This window comes from Apium graveolens, chromosome 4 (genome assembly GCF_009905375.1).
Source record: "Apium graveolens cultivar Ventura chromosome 4, ASM990537v1, whole genome shotgun sequence".
NCBI lineage: Eukaryota > Viridiplantae > Streptophyta > Magnoliopsida > Apiales > Apiaceae > Apium > Apium graveolens.
In genome coordinates, this window is record NC_133650.1 from 58,385,612 (window position 1) to 58,404,349 (window position 18,738).

General features: G+C 40.0%; 1 non-coding gene across 1 annotated transcript; it reads left to right on the forward strand.

The window, feature by feature from the left end:
* The first annotated feature begins 18,428 nt into the window (after nucleotides 1-18,428).
* LOC141722581 (small nucleolar RNA R71) lies at nucleotides 18,429-18,535 on the forward strand. The gene has a single exon (XR_012575593.1). It is a non-coding gene; the product is annotated as a small nucleolar RNA R71 (small nucleolar RNA).
* The last annotated feature ends 203 nt before the right edge of the window (nucleotides 18,536-18,738 follow it).

The window sequence follows — 18,738 nt, forward strand, 5'->3', positions numbered from 1 at the left end:
ATGTAGTTCAGACCATCTACTTTTGGGAATCAAATTATGTATAATTATAACTTGTGGCAGATAATGGCAATTAACTGTAAATTTATCAAGTAATCATTTTGGGTTGTAATAACTGTTAAATGGTGGATTCAAAGACTTGTACTTATTTCAATTTCATCTCTGAGACTATAACGGGTTGTGGTGTGTGTTAGTGTGGGGTCACAGCATAAGGTTATTTTTATTAATTAAGTGAAGTGATATTGTGGAAAGAAAGACCGTGACGACCCGGATCCCCGACCCCGGATCTGGGGGTGTTACAATGGAGAAAGGAAAGAAGAAAGGAGGATCCATTGCACTAGTTGCTGAGTTGGAAAAGGAGAAGGAAGTGAAGATGGAAGCTGTTGAATCAACTTCAAAGGTCTGTGAGAACAAGGGCAAGGGGCTTGCAGTAGAAAGTGAAGATTCATTGAGCCAAGATGACATGGAGGACATTGATGAGCACCTAGCATTTCTTTCCAGGAGATTTGCCAAGCTCAAGTTCAAGAAGAACATTGGAGCAGCCAAGCCAAATAGAAACATGGTGGATAAGTCAAAATTCAAATGTTTCAAATGTGGCTTGGCAGGGCATTTTGCCAGTGAGTGTAGGAAGTCATATTCCAGTAAGAAAAAGTTTGAGTATGTGGATTATAAGCAAAAATACTTTGATCTACTCAAGCAAAGGGAAATGGCTTTTATTACACAAGAAAATGACTGGGCAACAGATGGTCTGGATGAAGATGAAGATGTTAGCTATGTCAATCTAGCCCTAATGGCCAAGTCTGATGAGACAGAGACAAGTTCCTCAAGCAATCAGGTAATTACTATAAACCTTGCACATTTATCTAAAGCTGAGTGTAATGATGCCATAAATGACATGTCTACAAAATTATATCATTTGCGTGTTACACTTAAGCCTCTTACTAAATAAAATGCTAAAATCAAAGAAAACAATTTGTTTTTAAGTGAGAGGAATAATGTGCTTGAGTCTCAGTTTATTGATTTTGAGAAATTAAGAATTGAGTGTAAGATTGCCAAGGAGGAATTAACTAAGTCCTTGAAAAAGGAAGAAATTTTAAAGAAGCAGCTCGAGCGTGAACAAGAGGTGATTAAAGCATGGAAAACATCCAGGGATGTCCATGCTCAAATCACCAAAGTTCAAGGAATTGAGTCTTTCTGTGATAAAGCCTGGAAAAAGAATAAAGAGAAACTAGAACCTAATTTGGTAGATGGACTGCTAACAGATGTAGACTCGACGGATGATGAGGATTATCCGTCGGATAACAAAAAGTGTTATCCGTCGAATGATGAAAATCCTCATCCGTCGGCTGTGAGCAAGTCCATTAGTAAAGCCAAACTAGTTAAGCTGAATGAGAAGTATGGGTCTGTTTCCAAGAACTTTGTTTCAGGAGAGTCAAGTCAAGTTAAGAAAGGGAAAAAGGCTAATGTTGGTCACATGACTGTCAAACAGTTAAGTGACAGACTTGAGAAAATTGAGGTCAAAACATAGACTAAAAGGAAAAATAATAGGAATGGTAAAGTAGGAATTAACAAACACAATAACTACACACCTGATAAATATGCTCCTAGAAAAATCTGTGTCAAGTGTGGTAGTGTAAATCATTTATCTGTTAATTGCAAATCTACCATGCCTACTCCCATATCTGTTCAGCCTCAATTTCCTAACATGAATTCCATGTCTCTCATGCCTGTTAATGCTATGCCTACACAGAGCATGAAGGCACAGTTTGCTAATATGCCATTTGCACCTAATCCTTATTATGCTGCATATAGTATGCCACAAATGCCATTTAGCATGCCTTACTGGAATAACATGTTTACACCAAGCATGCCATTTCCTGTTAGTTATAATATGCATGATAATTCTGTTGCAATGAATGGTTTCAAAGGTCCAACTCAAATGACTAAGGATGAATCTCAAATTCCTAAGTCAAATGAAATAAGACCTAAGAAACAGAAAAAGAAAGCTAACAAGGCAGGACCCAAGGAAACTTGGGTACCAAATTAACTTGATTTGATTTTGATGTGTACAGGGAAACAGAAAGAATCTTTGGTACTTGGATAGTGGTTGTTCAAGACACATGACTGGTGATTCTACCCTGCTCACAGAGTTTAAGGAGAGAGCTGGCCCAAGTATTACTTTTGGAGATGACAGCAAGGGTTATACTGTGGGATATGGCTTGATTTCAAAGGACAATGTCATCATTGAGGAGGTTGCCTTGGTGGATGGTCTCAAACACAATCTGTTGAGTATCAACCAACTTTGAGACAAAGGCAATTCAGTAACCTTCAATTCAGAAGCCTGTGTTGTGACTAATAAAAGAAGCAACAAAGTGGTTCTCACTGGTGGGAGAAAAGGAAATGTGTACTTAGCTGATTTCAACTCATCCAATGCAGAATCTATAACTTGTCTTCTCAGTAAAGCAAGTCAGGATGAAAGTTGTCTATGGCACAAGAAGCTATCCCATTTAAACTTCAAGACCATGAATGAGCTGGTAAAGAAAGAACTGGTCAGAGGAATTCCTCTAGTGGAGTTTTCAAAGGATGGACTGTGTGATGCCTGCTAAAAAGGGAAGCAGATTAAAGCATCATTCAGGAAGAAACTTGATTCAATAATTGAAGAGCCTTTGCAAGTGCTTCACATGGATTTGTTTTGCCTAGTAATTGTAGCTGATTTCTTAAAGTTCTCTTGGACATATTTCCTAAAATCTAAAGATGAGGCTAGTGAAATCATCATCAATCACATAAGGCAAGTCAATAATCATCCTGATTTCAAAGTTAGAAGAATCAGGAGTGACAATGGAACTGAGTTCAAGAATTCTGTCATGAGAGCATTTTGTGAGGTAAATGGGATTCTGCATGAGTTTTCAGCAGCAAGGACTCCACAATAGAATTGAGTAGTGGAAAGGAAGAACAGATCACTCATTGAAGCTGCAAGGACAATGCTTGAAGAATTAAAATTGCCAACATATTTCTGGGCTGAGGCTGTAAATACTGCATGTTACACTCAGAATATTTCTCTAGTTAATCAAGCAAGATGCATGACTCCCTATCAATTGTTCAAGAACAAGAAGCCAACTCTAAGCTTTCTTCATGTCTTTGGCTATAAATGCTATATTCTAAGAAATCAAACTGATCAAAATGGGAAGTTTGATGCTAAAGCAGATGAAGGAATTTTTGTTGGATATGCTGTTGGTAAGGCATATAGAGTCTATAATCTAAGAACCAACATTGTTGTGGAATAAACACATGTTGTGTTTGATGATAAAAAGATTGATGGACTGAAAGATGGAGATTACCATGAGAGCCTAAAATTTGACAATGTGGAGATGGTTAGTGATGACAGTGATGATGAAAGTGGTCAAGAAACAGTGTCTAAGGATAATGCAGATAAATCTACTACCAATGAAGCACAAAACTCAACATCTATCGAGTTGCATAATGCTTCATCCGTCGGAAGGCAATCTGCGTTATCCGTCGGGAGACAACCAGCTTCATCCGTCGGTACTCAAAATTCACCATCCGTCGGGTTATCAAAAGGAGCAGGAAGTCAAGATAGATCACCTATAGAAAGTTCCCCTTTCTCAAATCAAAGATCCACAAACTCAGGGGGAGTTTCTAACAATCAAAACTCAATCACACATCAAGACAACAATGAGGTTTCTTCATCTAGAGCTAATCTACCTCAACAAAGGAAATGGACAAAAGATCACCCCTTTGAGCTTATCATTGGTGATGTTTATTCTAGAGTTCAAACAAGAAGAGCAACTCAGGAAGAATGTCTATACAACAGATTTCTTTCCAAGGAAGAACCAAAGAAGGTAGAAGAAGCTTTGTTGGATCCTGATTGGATTTTAGCTATGCAGGAGGAGATAAACCAATTTGAAAGGAACAATGTATGGAAGCTGGTACCCAAGCCTAAAGGAAAGAACCCAATAGACACTAAATGGGTATTCAGAAACAAGATGTATGAAAATGGCATAGTAGTCAGGAATAAAGCTAGATAGGTTGCTAAGGGCTATTGTCAGCAAGAAGGAATAGATTTTGATGAAACATTTGCTCCTGTTGCAAGATTGAAGCCATCAGAATCTTCTTAGCCTATGCAGCCCACGCCAATTTCAAGGTCTATCAAATGGATATCAAAAGTGCCTTTCTGAATGGAGATTTGGAGGAAGAAGTTTATGTCAGTCAACCTCCTGGTTTTAAAGATCCAAATTTTCTAGAATATGTCTATTATCTTTTGAAAGCACTTTATGGACTGAAGCAAGCACCTAGAGCCTGGTATGACACTTTATCAAAGTTCCTTTTGGAAAATCACTTCACAAGAGGTACTGTAGATAAAACATTATTTTTCAGAAATCTTAATTGCTCTAGTATACTTGTTCAAATTTATGTAGATGATATTATTTTTGGCTCTACAGATGAGAAACTTTGCAAAAAGTTTGCCAAATTGATGCAAAGTAAGTATGAAATGAGTATGATGGGAGAACTAACTTACTTTCTTGGTTTACAAGTTAAGCAAGTTAGTGATGGAATATTCATTAGTCAAACTAAATATATTTTTGATCTTTTAAAGAAGTTTGATCTAATGGATTGCACATCTGCAAAAACTCCCATGGCCACAGCAACTAAGCTTGAATTAAACACTACTGAAAAGTCTGTGGATATTTCAAGTTATAGAGGCATGGTTGGCTCACTTTTGTACTTAACAGCTAGTAGGCCAGATATAATGTTTGCTACATGTTTATGTGCTAGATTTCAGGCTGATCCTAGAGAATCTCACTTAATAGCTATTAAGAGAATTTTCAGATATCTTAAGGGAACACTAAACCTTGGCATTTGGTACCCTAGAGATTCTGGTTTTGATCTAACTGGTTATTCAGATGCAGATTATGCAGGTTGTAGAATTGATAGAAAGAGTACAACAGGAACCTGTCAATTTCTAGAAAACAAGCTTGTGTCCTGGTTCAGTAAAAAGCAAAATTCAGTTTCTACTTCTATAGCTGAAGCTGAATATATTGCTGCTGGCAGTTGCTGTGCACAGATTTTATGGATGAGAAATCAATTGCTGGACTATGGTTTGCAAGTTGAGAGGATTCCTTTTTTCTGTGATAACACAAGTGCAATTGCCATCACTGAAAATCCAGTGCAACATTCAAGGACAAAGCACATAGATATCAAGTACCATTTCATAAGGGAATATGTAATGAATGGTACTGTGGAGCTACATTTTGTTCCAAGTGAGAAGCAACTTACAGATATCTTTACCAAGCCACTGGATGAATTCACCTTTTCAAGGTTGGTAAGTGAGTTAGGTATGCTTAATTACTCTTAAATCTATCTGAGTTATTTTGCAAGTTGATATGAAGCCAGAAATTTAATTAATTTTTCAGTCTTGGATGAAATTTTGGGTAAGTCAAAATTTACATCTCGACGGATGACCCTTATCCATCGAGTTTGGTCATCCGTCGATATACAATTTGCTAATAAAAATCAATTACTTTTCTGGAATATTTTATGTCTCGACGGATAACAGTTTATCCTCATCCGTCGAATTGTCTTAATCTAAGCCGTTAATTTCCTGAACATTATCCATCGAGTATACTTACAGTTTGTAAGCATTACACGACGGATAATGGGTGGAATTTTTACAGTTTATTTTTTTAAACGGCTATTTTAGGCAATTTTTATTGGTTACTTTATTTTACTTTATTATTTTTATCAGTTATTCTTGAGATAGTATAAAAGCTTATTTCATTGCAATTGCTTTTCTTTTATCATTCTCAAATTCAACTGCTCTAATTTCATTCTCTCTCAAGCACCTACTCTCCTTCTCTTCAAGTTCTTATTCTTTAACAATGGCACCTGTAGTAAAGATCATGTCTCAAACTGGGTTCATTTATGAGAAGAACAATTTCACTGCATTAGTTAATAAGGGTATTCAGCAATCAGATGACTTTCACAAGATGATGGACTTTGTGAAGAATTGCAAGCTCAATTATTCCATGCTGGAATCACCCACAATCTTCTGTGAAGTTGTTGAAGAGATGTGGACCACTGCTACCTACAACTCTACATATAAGACCATCACTCTGACCATCAAAGGTAAATAATTCTGTATCAATAGTGATGTGATAAAAGCATGTTTCAAAATTCCTGATAACAATATGACTTCACCACACAATGACACTGATATTATCAATATGCTTAATTCCATGCACTATGCACTTCCTACTTCTAAACTAAGTGATATTAGGAGAATGGGTCTTAGGAAGGAGTGGAGTTTCTTGTGTGATGTAGTTACAAAGGTTTTCTCAGGAAAGATCAGTAATTTTGATTCAGTGAATATTTCCATGCTTAATATGCTATACATGCTAGTTATAGATAAATTTTATAATTTCAGTGACCTTGTATTGTTTGAGTTAGGTTTTAAATTAGGTGAGTTAGCTAAAAGAGGTAAGAATGTGTATTATGCTAGATTTCTGATGTTATTGGCTAACCACATCTGTGAAGAGATTGTGCTTGAGAACCCTAACAACAAACTGGATTGTTGGGTTTAAGAGAGAAGGCTCATTGCAGATCTGAACAGGGCCAATCATCACAAGGATGTGCCAATGTTCTACTTTCCTGTAATACAAGCACCTCAGGTAAGTGAGGTAAGTTCATCCATCTCTACAACTATTCCAACCTCCACAATTTCTTTGAGTTCAGGAGTAGCTATGGAAACTGTGCCAATGACCAAACAGTTGCCTACCAAAGCTGCCAGACCTACTACTATTTCCAAATCCAAATCAAAGAAAACCCCTTCTGGTATCTCTCAAAAGATGCCAGTTGAAAAATTCACAAAATCCAAAAAGGGGAGTGTGAAGGAGGGTAAGTCAGGTGAGGGAAGGGGTGAATATAAAAGAAACCCCAAGAATAAGGTTGGAGAGTTGAGTGAATCCCAGCCTAGCCACACTGCAGTTTCCCAACAAACTGTAGTGCTTAAAAAGGACAAAAGCTAATTTCTAGCCGTATCCTCCCAAAAGGATATAGCTATTGAACAAAGCTCTCAACCAAGAGCACATGCCAAGAGGGTTAGGGACACAAGCTCACCCCAAACTTATGTCAGAAAGAAGAAATCAAAAACATTTAGGGATGCACAGGGTTCACACACAGTGCAAACTGGTGAAACAGACACATTCATTGCACCTTCTCAAATTCAGTTTGATGTGGCTCCAATAAATGTGGAGTCACAGCCAAAATCTCTAGTTATAGAAGCACCTCAAACACCATACTCACCAACAAACTCTCTGGATGTGGTTATGATAAACACATCAATCCCTGATTCCCCTTCTTTAACTCTGTTGGGGAAGCCAAAATCTAGTGCAAGTGAGCATCATCTTTTAGATGATTTGTTGGCTCACTTGCCAATTCTTTCAGGAACTGTTGTGTCATCTGTGCCTAAAATATCTTCAATCAGCACAGAGTCAACAATAATTTCTATTCCCACCTCATTCATTTCTACTCTCTCGACGGATATTGCTCATCCGTCGAGTAGTGATTATATCCCGACGGATAAGCCTAACAGCAGTTATCCGTCGGATAGCAAAACCACTCACTCGATGGATATCACTCATCCGTCGAGTATCTCTGCACAATTTCAAACTTCAATTATTTCAAGTGCAGAAGAGTTAGTGGTTGTATAGTCACTCTTAGGATTGAGAGAGCAGAGTGTTTTTAGTGAGAGGTTGGGTTGCTCCCAGGCAAAAGGAGAGGAAATGAGTAAAAATCTGCAATCCATTTCTTCAAGATTGGCAAAAGGGAGTGAGAGGAGTCCCACCTTAGTAGGTGAAGGTGAGGGTGTGAGGATGGGGAGCCAGGGTGAGACCCTGATGCAACAAAAGAGAGAACATGAGAGAAAAGCAGGTACAGAGGGTATAAGGGGGGATCCAACCATTGCTCATGAGTCAATGATTATGGATGATGCTGAAAAGGAAAGACAATTTCAGCAACATTACAAAGCTGTAATTGATAACATTTCCTTGGATGCTGACACTTTTACTCATCCTGTGTCAGCCTATCAACTATTGGCTACTCAGGTCAATGAGGAGGCAGAAAAGACTTTAAATCTAGTACATACTTTAGAATCTCTACAAAAGTATAAAGCTGCTGTCAATTTGATGCCTCCTACAGCTGGTGAGCCATCTAAAGAATTTGGAGTAAATTCTAATGATGATGACTCTGTTTCATTTGATGGAAGCATGAACTTAGGGGGAGATGAAGGCCCAAGTTCTATTCGAGATCTACCTGAATGGGCATTGACAAATGAGTCTACACCAGGACAATTCAATGTATCCTTAGTCAAACAAATCTTGTCTATCCAAAAGGCCATTCAGAATACCTCAAATGCTGGTACCAAGGCTATTCTTCAAGCCCACCTAGATTCTCTACATCTCATGAAGCTACAGCAATTAAGACAGAATCTGAGTGTGGATGAACTCAAAAAGGATATAGCTGACTTGAAGACCTATAATTATGAGAAGCTGGATTCAATCATGCCCTATGGTACTATGCAGGATCTGCTACTGAGACTGAGAAGAGAATCAGATGCTGAAAAGAAGCTGGCCAAATTGGAGGACAGAGTTCAAGTTATTGAAAACTCTGTGGTCACCATTCTTCAAAATCAACAGTCTCAGACCAGTCTTCTAATGCAACTGGCTAAAGCACAAGGCTTGACCCCTCAACTTGATGATAAAAAAAAGGGGGAGAAAGGACCAAGTGAGGGGGAGAAGCTTCAGATACAAATCAGTAAAGTAATTGTGCCTTCAATTATTGTCTCAAAGCCACCAGTTGTAGATGGTATAGATCTGATTCAAGCAGCAGCAGCTAACTTGAAAGTTGCTGAGAAAGAAAAGTTGAGTTTGGTCAACTGGGAGAAGATTGATGAGGAGATACAGAAGAAGTTCCAACTTGTCAAGGAGCCAGCTAAGTCGGCCATCCATCACTCTCAAGTCAAGCAAATCAGTGTGAATGAGATGAGCATGAACTATTTGGAAGGAGGACAATCTTCCTTTATCAAGTCTCCAAAGGCTGAAATGATTCTCAAACCAAGGGCAAACTACTCAAAATCATCCTTGAAAAACCCCTTGGACACTGTGTATGAGACACCCGAGCCTGATGAGAAGAAGCTTCTGTCAAGATCAACTATTTTCTATAAAGATCCAACTGATTCAGCTTCTAAAAGGAGGATTGCTAAGATATTCAGAAATGGGAAGGAAATTTGTGTGGTAGCTAGACATCCTCAATTTGCTCAAGCAAAGAGAGAAGAAAAAGCCAGATTGAAGCAGGAGAAGAAGCAAGCTGCTCTAGATGCAAAGAAGACTAAACAAAAGAAAGAGCAGATTGCTATCTTGGTGTTAGGGCAAAAACACGCGCTAATATTCACGCAAGTATACGCGTTCACAAGTAATATAGAATACTTTCTAGTTCGTTCCCACAGAGACTCAGACTAATTATGTTCTCTTAAACTCACTCACCAATGTATGTTTACTTCTCAATGTTAAGACAATAACACTTAGAATAATATTAACTAATTATGAACTACAATTAACTACTAAATTTAACCACTTAATTAACACATCGAATTAACAATATTAAAACACTCATGAGATCACAACTTCATTACTACTTCCTTCAATAGTTATTGTTATTACCCTTAGCATGCAATAGTGATGATATTAATCGAATAACAAGAAACTGATAAAAGCCAACTTTCATTGTACTAATACCATTTTACCAAACATCAACAATTAAGATAGAAGTTGAATAGGTATCAATTATGTTGAGTCCCTATATGTCTACAGAAATTGACAACATAATGATTTAAGCATAAGTTATTCCTTTTGATTACACAGGGCGAATAAAACGGTTAGAGTTACCCACTAATCATGCAACATCATACATGAACCTATGCTAGCATGGCAAGTTCTAAATCTCGAGATCCACCGTCGCTTCATAAGAGATTAACACCCTATCTTATATGTTCGCGACGCACATAAGACGAATACGCACAACCAATACTAGATATCATACAATCATCACACTCTAAGGTATTAAACAACTAACTAAAGAATTCCATAGTAAATCCGTTACGACCCCATGATCACGATTAGCCCATGATAGCACTTATCGTCATCATGGGTTCATATGAAAACATGATAAATAAACACAAGAGAATAATAACTAAACTAATTATATTAAACCAGAGTACGTCACAAGAGTAAATAGGTTCAAAGCAAAGAAAACTAGCATCCAACGTTACAACGAAATAAAGAATCACAAGAAAATATACTTCCTCTTCGTTGCGGTCTGCTAAAACAGTCTTCTTCCTTATCTCCTTCGCTCCTCGATTAATACAACGATTCAACACACGTGAAACGTCTCTGAATCTACTTATATAGGAGTCCCATAAAACTCAGATTACACAGAAGTTGGAAGCCAAACAGAAGTAGAAGTCTAAAATAAATATTTTAATTTCCCGTCCCTGCGCGGCCACTCAGCATAGCTAAGCGGGCGCTCAGACCCCTACTGGAAAATATCTGATTTTTGCTCCGTTTCTCCGCTGTAATCTACTCCTTTCTTCCCTCTCGCGATGCTAGACATATGCCAAGGCTTATTATTGATGATTACTCCCCCGAAATGCAACTATTACCCTGGAACGCACAAACACTAGAAAAACGCATCAAATACACAAAATACTTGATTTCAAGACACCAATTTAAGCCATTTTAAGACGTTCTAAGTGGTATAAAATGCCACTTATCACACCCCCAAACTTAAATCGATGCTTGTCCTCAAGCGTCACAGACTCAAAAACAAATAAAAACATGCATGAATGTAATCTATATGAAATGCAGCGATCCCCATTACTACGAACAAACCAACCAACTTACAACATCTCAACAAATGCAATTAGGCGACTAAAGATCAATCAAACCATGCCAACTAACATACAGCCAAAAACGTGGTGTGTGCAGATGCTTAACAGATATGCTCCGGAACTAAATCCATTATTATGACTCAACTATCATCAAGGCAATCAGATGATTATACAAAGAATAAAAATGCTAGGCACAAAGTGACTTATAACACTACAAGAATTCTGGAGCTTATCACGGAATCATGCTTTTTATTCCTAACAGTAATGCTTATTTGACCGTGCAATGAGTGAGGTCCACAAAAGACTTATACAATGGTATCCATGTAGCGAGCGTTAGGTTAGCGGATCCCAGACTCTAAAAGCCTTAGGTCACTAGGCACAAAGTCCCCTAAGAACTTAATAACTCGAATACCAAAGAGCCCACTCGTGATCAATTATGCATACTCTTTTTTTTTTTCTTTTTTTTTCTTTTTTTTCAAAATTTCTGAGCAAGTACGTTTCGCTCCATCTTGCTCAACCCTAGACTACTCGCATAACATACGACCCGGCTATTAGCCAATTGACGCCTAGCCACAATTTTTTTTACTCCATTTTTTTTACTCCATTTTTTTCTTTTTCATGCCTTCATCACTAAGAACCTATTATAAAATTCTAAGCATAATAAATAGATTAACCTCGAAAACAATCAGATCATAACAACAATCCAGTCGTTAAGCATTCTCTAAGACTTAGTGAAAATACAAGTGTTTCTAGCATGCATATCAACCTACATGACTCAACATCACTTTAATGCCATCACTACACTCGCATCAACATCACAAATCAGTTGGTAAATCATCGCAAAAGGGATTATGGTATATGCATGAGCTACATGATATGATACACAAATAAAACTATATATAAAAAACTATATGGCAAAAATTATGCAACTATATGAACTAACTATCATGAATATGCAGCTATATGACACACACACAAAATATTCCTTAACTACCACCCCCAAACTTAAAATCTTCACTGTCCCCAGTGAAGGTAGTAGAAAGGAACACAGGGTATACCTACTCGGAGTCATCATCATCATCACCCTCAGTGGGTGGTGTATCAGGAGGCGGATATGCAGAGTCCTCACCAAAAACTGGCCACTGTATGTCAGCTCCAAGGCCTCGAAAAGCAGTCCCTAGCGCAAGGGTGAGCTCCTGAGCAAACCTGCTATGCGTCTCATACATAGCATCCATCCTCCGTGACAGCCTCCTATATTGGGCATCAGCCATCCCAGCACCCTCCTGAGCTCTCGAAGAACCAGCTTCATCACGCTTAGGCCTCGCCATAGTAGCACCTCGTGCTGGACGCCCTCTTGGAAGACGATAACCCAACCCATGTTCCTCGGGCTCACCACCGGTCCACTCCTGCATCGCATTCAGAGTCCCGGAATCAATAGGAGCGGCCGGCAACTGCAACTGCTCATGAGAAGGCCAATTCACTCCCACCACTCGGCAAAGCTTAGTAACAGTGGATGTATACGGGATGTTCATGTGCTTAGCTCCCCTCAAAAACTTCAGAAATCCTTGGTAGATGAACTCACCAAGGTCCATATAGTATTCCTCATTCAAAATTCCCCACAACAACTGTGCTCTCTCTTAACTGTGACCTCATGTGCATGCGAAGAAGGCAGAATATTAGCACAAATAAACGCATTCCATGCACGGGCATACCTGTTCATCGCGATCGCCGGAAAGTGACGATACTCATTAGTTCCTGTCTTGAAGGTCCAAACTGTGCCCGGCCTACAGAGAGTAGCACAAATCAAATCCAAGTCAAAATCCTCAGCAATTTTCTCGTTCAAGTTCTCCTCCGTGGGCTTCCTCTCTCGCTGCCCAATCACACGGCGAATCGCCGCTGGATGATAATCAACCGTCATCCCCCGGACCACAGAAAACCCATTCTTCTCGGCCTTCACGTTCGCATAGAACTCGCGAACCACGCTCATCAGCACTGCTTCATGTGACTCACAAAAAGCTATCCACCCCTTCTCAGAAATCATAGGTAACAACTCACCATCCCTCCCCGATGGTAAAAATCCCCTCTCTTTCAGAATCGGCTTCCCCAAAAGCCTAGTGTACTCCTCCTCCGCAGCCCTGTCATTCAATCGAGGCATCGCAGCAGTACCCCTCGAAGAATCAGCCGTAGGCACAGTGCTGCTGCTATCAATAGTCCTTGCTCTCTTGGGTGCCATTGAATCTGAATAAAAGTGCTTGAGAATTATGTTTTTGTGTTTGGGAGAGAGTTTGAGTGTAGAAGTTGTGTGGGAGATATGTGGGATAGGTGTATGTTTATATAGGGAATGGATTAGGGTAGAATTTGATTAGGAGTCGGTTTATGGGTAAAAATCATGGGAAAATGGGGAATAGGTCGTGGGTTTTATGGGTTGAAATTTGTGTTTTATTTTTCTGATTTTTTTTTTTGTATTTTTATTGACTAAAAAAAAATTCATTCAGCCGACCCCTGAGCGGTCGCTCAGCAAAGCTGAGCGGGCACTCAGCTTGCTGAGTTGTCACTCAGCAGAGCTGAGCAGGCGCTCAGGGGGTCACTGGATTTTTTTTTCAGCCAGGTTTTTCTGATTTTTTTGTGATTTTGGATAGGTTATTAACTTCTAAGGGTTCCTGTAACAACAAATCATGGGTTGCCTCCCACGCAGCGCTTCTTTTTTGTCATTAGCTTGACGTTGCTTACCTTCCTCAAGTTGACAATAAAACGGCACTAACCACTTCTCGGTTTGCCGTGTCCCCATAGTAGTGCTTCAAACGCTGACCATTAACCTTGAATGCTTGGTCCGAATCATTCTCAAAAATCTCCACCGCTCCGTGTGGAAACACAGTTTTGACAATAAAAGGTCCAGACCACCTTGATTTCAACTTCCCAGGAAAAAGTCGGAGACGAGAGTTGAATAAAAGAACTTGTTGCCCCGGTACGAATAACTTAGGATGTAGCTTCCTATCGTGCCACCTCTTTACCTTTTCCTTGTATATTTTGTTGTTCTCGTACGCTTGGAGTCGAAATTCATCAAGTTCATTAAGCTGAAGCATTCGCTTCTCTCCAGCTGCATCTAGATCCAGGTTTAACTTTTTCAACGCCCAATAGGCCTTATGCTCAAGCTCCTCAGGTAAATGACATCCCTTACCATACACCAGTTGAAACGGGGACATACCAAGTGGAGTTTTGTATGCTATTCTATAAGTCCAAACAGCTTCATCGAGCTTTAAAGACCAATCCTTCCTTGACGAACAAACAACCTTCTCTAGAATATGCTTGATCTCTCTGTTAGATTCTTCCGCTTGACCATTTGTTTGTGGATGATAGGTAGTAGCAACTCGATGATTCACATTATAACGCTGCATCATAGAAGTGAACTTACGGTTGCAGAAATGCGACCCTTCATCACTTATGATTACCTGAGGCGTTCCAAACCTTGTGAAAATCTGCTTATGAAGAAAATTCAACACTGCCTTTGCATCATTTGTCGGTAGAGCTTTGACTTCTACCCATTTTGAGACATAATCGACTGCCAGCAAGATGTACTGATTGTTGCAGGACGAGACAAAAGGCCCCATGAAATCGATTCCCCAAATATCAAAGACCTCGACTTCAAGCATCACATTTAACGACATCTCATCCTTTCTCGTCAAATTTCCCACTCGTTGGCAACGATCACACCTTAAAACAAATTGATGAGCATCCTTAAACAAAGTAGGCCAGAAAAAACCTGCTTGCAGAATACGAGCTGCCGTCTTCTCACCACCATAGTGTCCACCATAAACTGTGGAGTGGCAGTATCGTAATATCCCCTCCGTCTCACAGAACGAGATACATCTCCCGATGATCTGGTCAACTCCCTGTCTAAACAAATATGGTTCATCCCACATATACCAATTCACCTCATGCAGAAACTTCTTCTTTTGAGCTGAGGTCAAATTAGGAGGCATTATATTGCTGACAAGATAGTTTACAATATCTGTAAACCATGGCTCTTCCTCCTGAACTGCGAACAACTGCTCATCCGGAAAAGACTCGTTGATCAATGTCTTATCCTGTGAAGTAGACTCAGGATTCTCCAATCTAGAGAGGTGGTCAGCTACTTGATTCTCAGTACCTTTCCGATCCTTGATCTCTAACTCAAATTCCTATAGTAAGAGCACCCAACGAATGAGTTTCGGCTTCGAATCCTTCTTGGAAACCAAATAGCGAATGGCCGCATGATCAGTGAATACTGTCACTTTTGTCCCAAGCTAGAATAAGATCGAAATTTCTCAAAACCAAAGACTATAGCTAAGAGCTCCTTCTCAGTAGTGGTGTAGTTCATTTGGGCCCCATTTAAGGTCTTGCTAGCATAGTAGACCACATGAAAGAGATTATTCTTACGCTGCCCAAGAACTGCACCTATCACATAATCACTCGCATCACACATCATCTCAAAAAGCTCTGTCCAATCCGGTGTTGTAATAACTGGCGCAGTGATTAAACTCTTCTTAAGAGTCTCGAATGCCGTCAAACATTCATCATCAAATTTGAAAGGCACATCTTTCTCAAGCAAGTTGCACAACGGCTTAGATATCTTCGAAAAGTCCTTGATGAACCGCCGATAAAAACCCGCATGACCAAGAAAACTACGGATTCCTTTCACAGAAATAGGTGGTGGAAGATTTTCAATGACTCCCACCTTGGCTTTATCCACCTCAAGACCCTTGCTAGAGACCTTATGCCCAAGAATTATGCCTTCACGCACCATAAAATGACATTTTTCCCAATTGAGCACCAAATTAGTTTCCACACACCTTTTGAGCACGGCACGAAGATTATTCAAACATTCATCATACGAATTTCCAAAGACGGAGAAGTCGTCCATGAATACCTCAACATTATTTCCAATCATGTCAGAGAATATAGCCATCATACATCTCTGAAAAGTGGCCGGTGCGCCACATAACCCAAACGAAACTCTGCGAAAAGCAAACGTGCCAAATGGACAAGTGTAGGTAGTCTTTTCTTGATCCTCTGGTGCAATACAAATTTGATTATACCCGAAGTAACCATCCAGAAGACAATAATACTCATCACTAGCCAACCTGTCAAACATCTGATCAATAAATGGAAGAGGGAAGTGATCCTTCCTCGTGGCCTTGTTCAACTTTCAGTAGTCCATGCATAATCTCCATCCTGTAACTGTTCGAGTGGGAATGAGCTCATTCTTCTCATTTGCTACCACAGTGATACCTCCTTTCTTAGGCACACATTGCACGGGGCTCACCCAAGAACTATCAGAAATAGGATAAATGATGCCTGCATCCAGTCATTTCAGAATTTCTTTCTTCACCACCTCCTTCATGATAGGATTAAGTCTGCGCTGTTGCTCAACAGTTGGCTTACTACCCTCCTCTAGCAGAATCTTATGCATGCAATATGAAGGGCTGATCCCTTTCATGTCTGCTATGGTCCATCCAATAGCTGATTTGAATTCTTTCAAAATCCTTAAGAGCTTGTCCTCCTCACTACTTGAAAGGTCAGATGCAATAATAACAGGTAAAGTAGATGCATCACCTAAAAAAGCATACCTCAAATGTTCAGGTAATGGCTTAAGCTCCAAGGTAGGTGCTTCCTCAATTGATGGTTTGAGCTTTCCTTCAGCATTCTTGAGGTCAGAAGTACCAAGAGATTCAAACGACATGTCCAGCTTTCGCCTCTAGGGAGAAGCATTAAGATATTGTAATTGCTCGTTGCCATCTTCATCATCACTGTCGAAATCCACCACTAAGGCCTTTTCTAATGCATCAGACATTAGCATATGATCGAGTTCTGAAGTTACCGCAGAATCAATCACATCCACTTTTAAGCACTCCTCATCTTCTGTAGGAAATTTCATTGCTTTGAATACATTGAAGGTCACATCCTGATCCTGCACCCGCATAGTAAGTTCACCTTTCTGCACATCTATCAAGGTACGACCAGTAGCCAAGAAAGGTCTTCCCAAGATTATGGGAATCTTCTTATCTTCCTCGAAATCCAGAATAATAAAGTCTGCAGGAAAGAAGAGCTTATCCACCTTGACTAGCACATCCTCCACTATGCCCCTTGGGTAAGTAATAGAACGATCAACCAATTTTAGAGACATGTAGGTAGGTTTTGGATCAGGCAAATCCAATTTTTTAAAGATCGACAACGGCATCAGATTGATGCTTGCTCCCAAATCACAAAGGCACTTGTCAAACGACAACTTGCCAATGGTGCAAGGAATGGTGAAGCTACCTGGATCTTTAAGCTTTGGAGGTAACTTTTGCTGCAGCACAGCGCTGCATTCTTCTGTTAGAGCAACGGTCTCAAGGTCATCCAGTTTCACCTTCCTTGAAAGAATACTCTTCATAAACTTCGTATAACTAGGCATTTGCTCCAGAGCCTCAGCGAAAGGTATATTGATGTGAAGTTTCTTGAACACCTCCAGAAACTTACCGAACTGCTTATCCAGCTTTTGTTGCTGCAATCTCTTAGGGAAAGGTGGTGGAGGATAGAGCTGTTTCTCCCCTGTATTACCCTCAGGCAGAGTGTGTTCAACAGTAGTCTTCCTTGGTTCCGCCGCTTTCTCCTTTTGCTTAGCTTCTTCATCTCCAACTTCAGCTTCTCCTTCTTTTGCCTTTTCAGCATCAGCAACTTTCCCAGACCTTAAGGTAATAGCCTTGACTTGCTCTTTAGCTTCCTTCCTGCCTGGTACTTCCGTGTCACTGGGAAGTGTTCCAGGTTGACGATTGAGAACTGCATTAGCTATTTGACCGATTTGATTTTCCAAGGTCTTGATAGAAACCGCCTGACTCTTGCACAACAGCTTAAGTTCTTCAAAATCAGCACTAGTGGGTAAAGCTGCACTTCCTTGTTGAGGATATGATTGCCTTTGAGCATACTGCTGTGGTTGCTGGAATCCAGGTGGATTGAAATGTTTACTCACACCTTACTGATATGGTGGCTGAATAGCATTCTGATTATTACCCCAGCTGAAATTTGGATGATTTCTGTTGTTAGGATGATAAGTAGCTGGCACAGGCTGCTGTTGTCGCTGATAATTGTTCACATACTGAACAGATTCGTTGACAAGAGAACACTGATTCGTAGCATGAGAACCTGCACAAAGCTCACAGACCATAGCTATTTGATTGACTCCGTAGGTAGCTAGAGAATCGACCTTCATAGACAGCGCTTGGAGCTGCGCTGCAATAGCGGTGGCTGCATCGACTTCCAGAATACCTGCTACCTTCCCAGGCATCATCCTCTGAGTTGGGTTTTGATGCTCATTTGCAGCCATAGTCTCGATAAGATTATAAACCTCAGTTAGCTTTTGGCCCACAAGGTGCCTCCAGCTACTGCATCGAGCATGGGCCGAGATTGAGCCCCCAAACCATTATAGAAACCAGTGATCACCATCCAATCGGGCATTCCATGATGTGGACACTTTCTCAACATTTCCTTGTAGCATTCCCAAGCTTCGCACATAGATTCTGTAGGTTGCTGCGTGAACTGAGTAAGAGCACTCCTCATAGCAGCAGTCTTTGCCATTGGATAAAACTTCACCAGAAACTTTTGCGCAAGATCTTGCCAAGTAGTGATGGACCCAGCTGGTTCAGAATGTAACCAGTCCTTAGCTTTATCCCTCAGTGAGAATGGGAAAAGCCTCAGCTTGATAGGCTCATCAGTCATGCCATTATATTTGAAAGTACTGCAGATCTCGACAAAATTCCTTATGT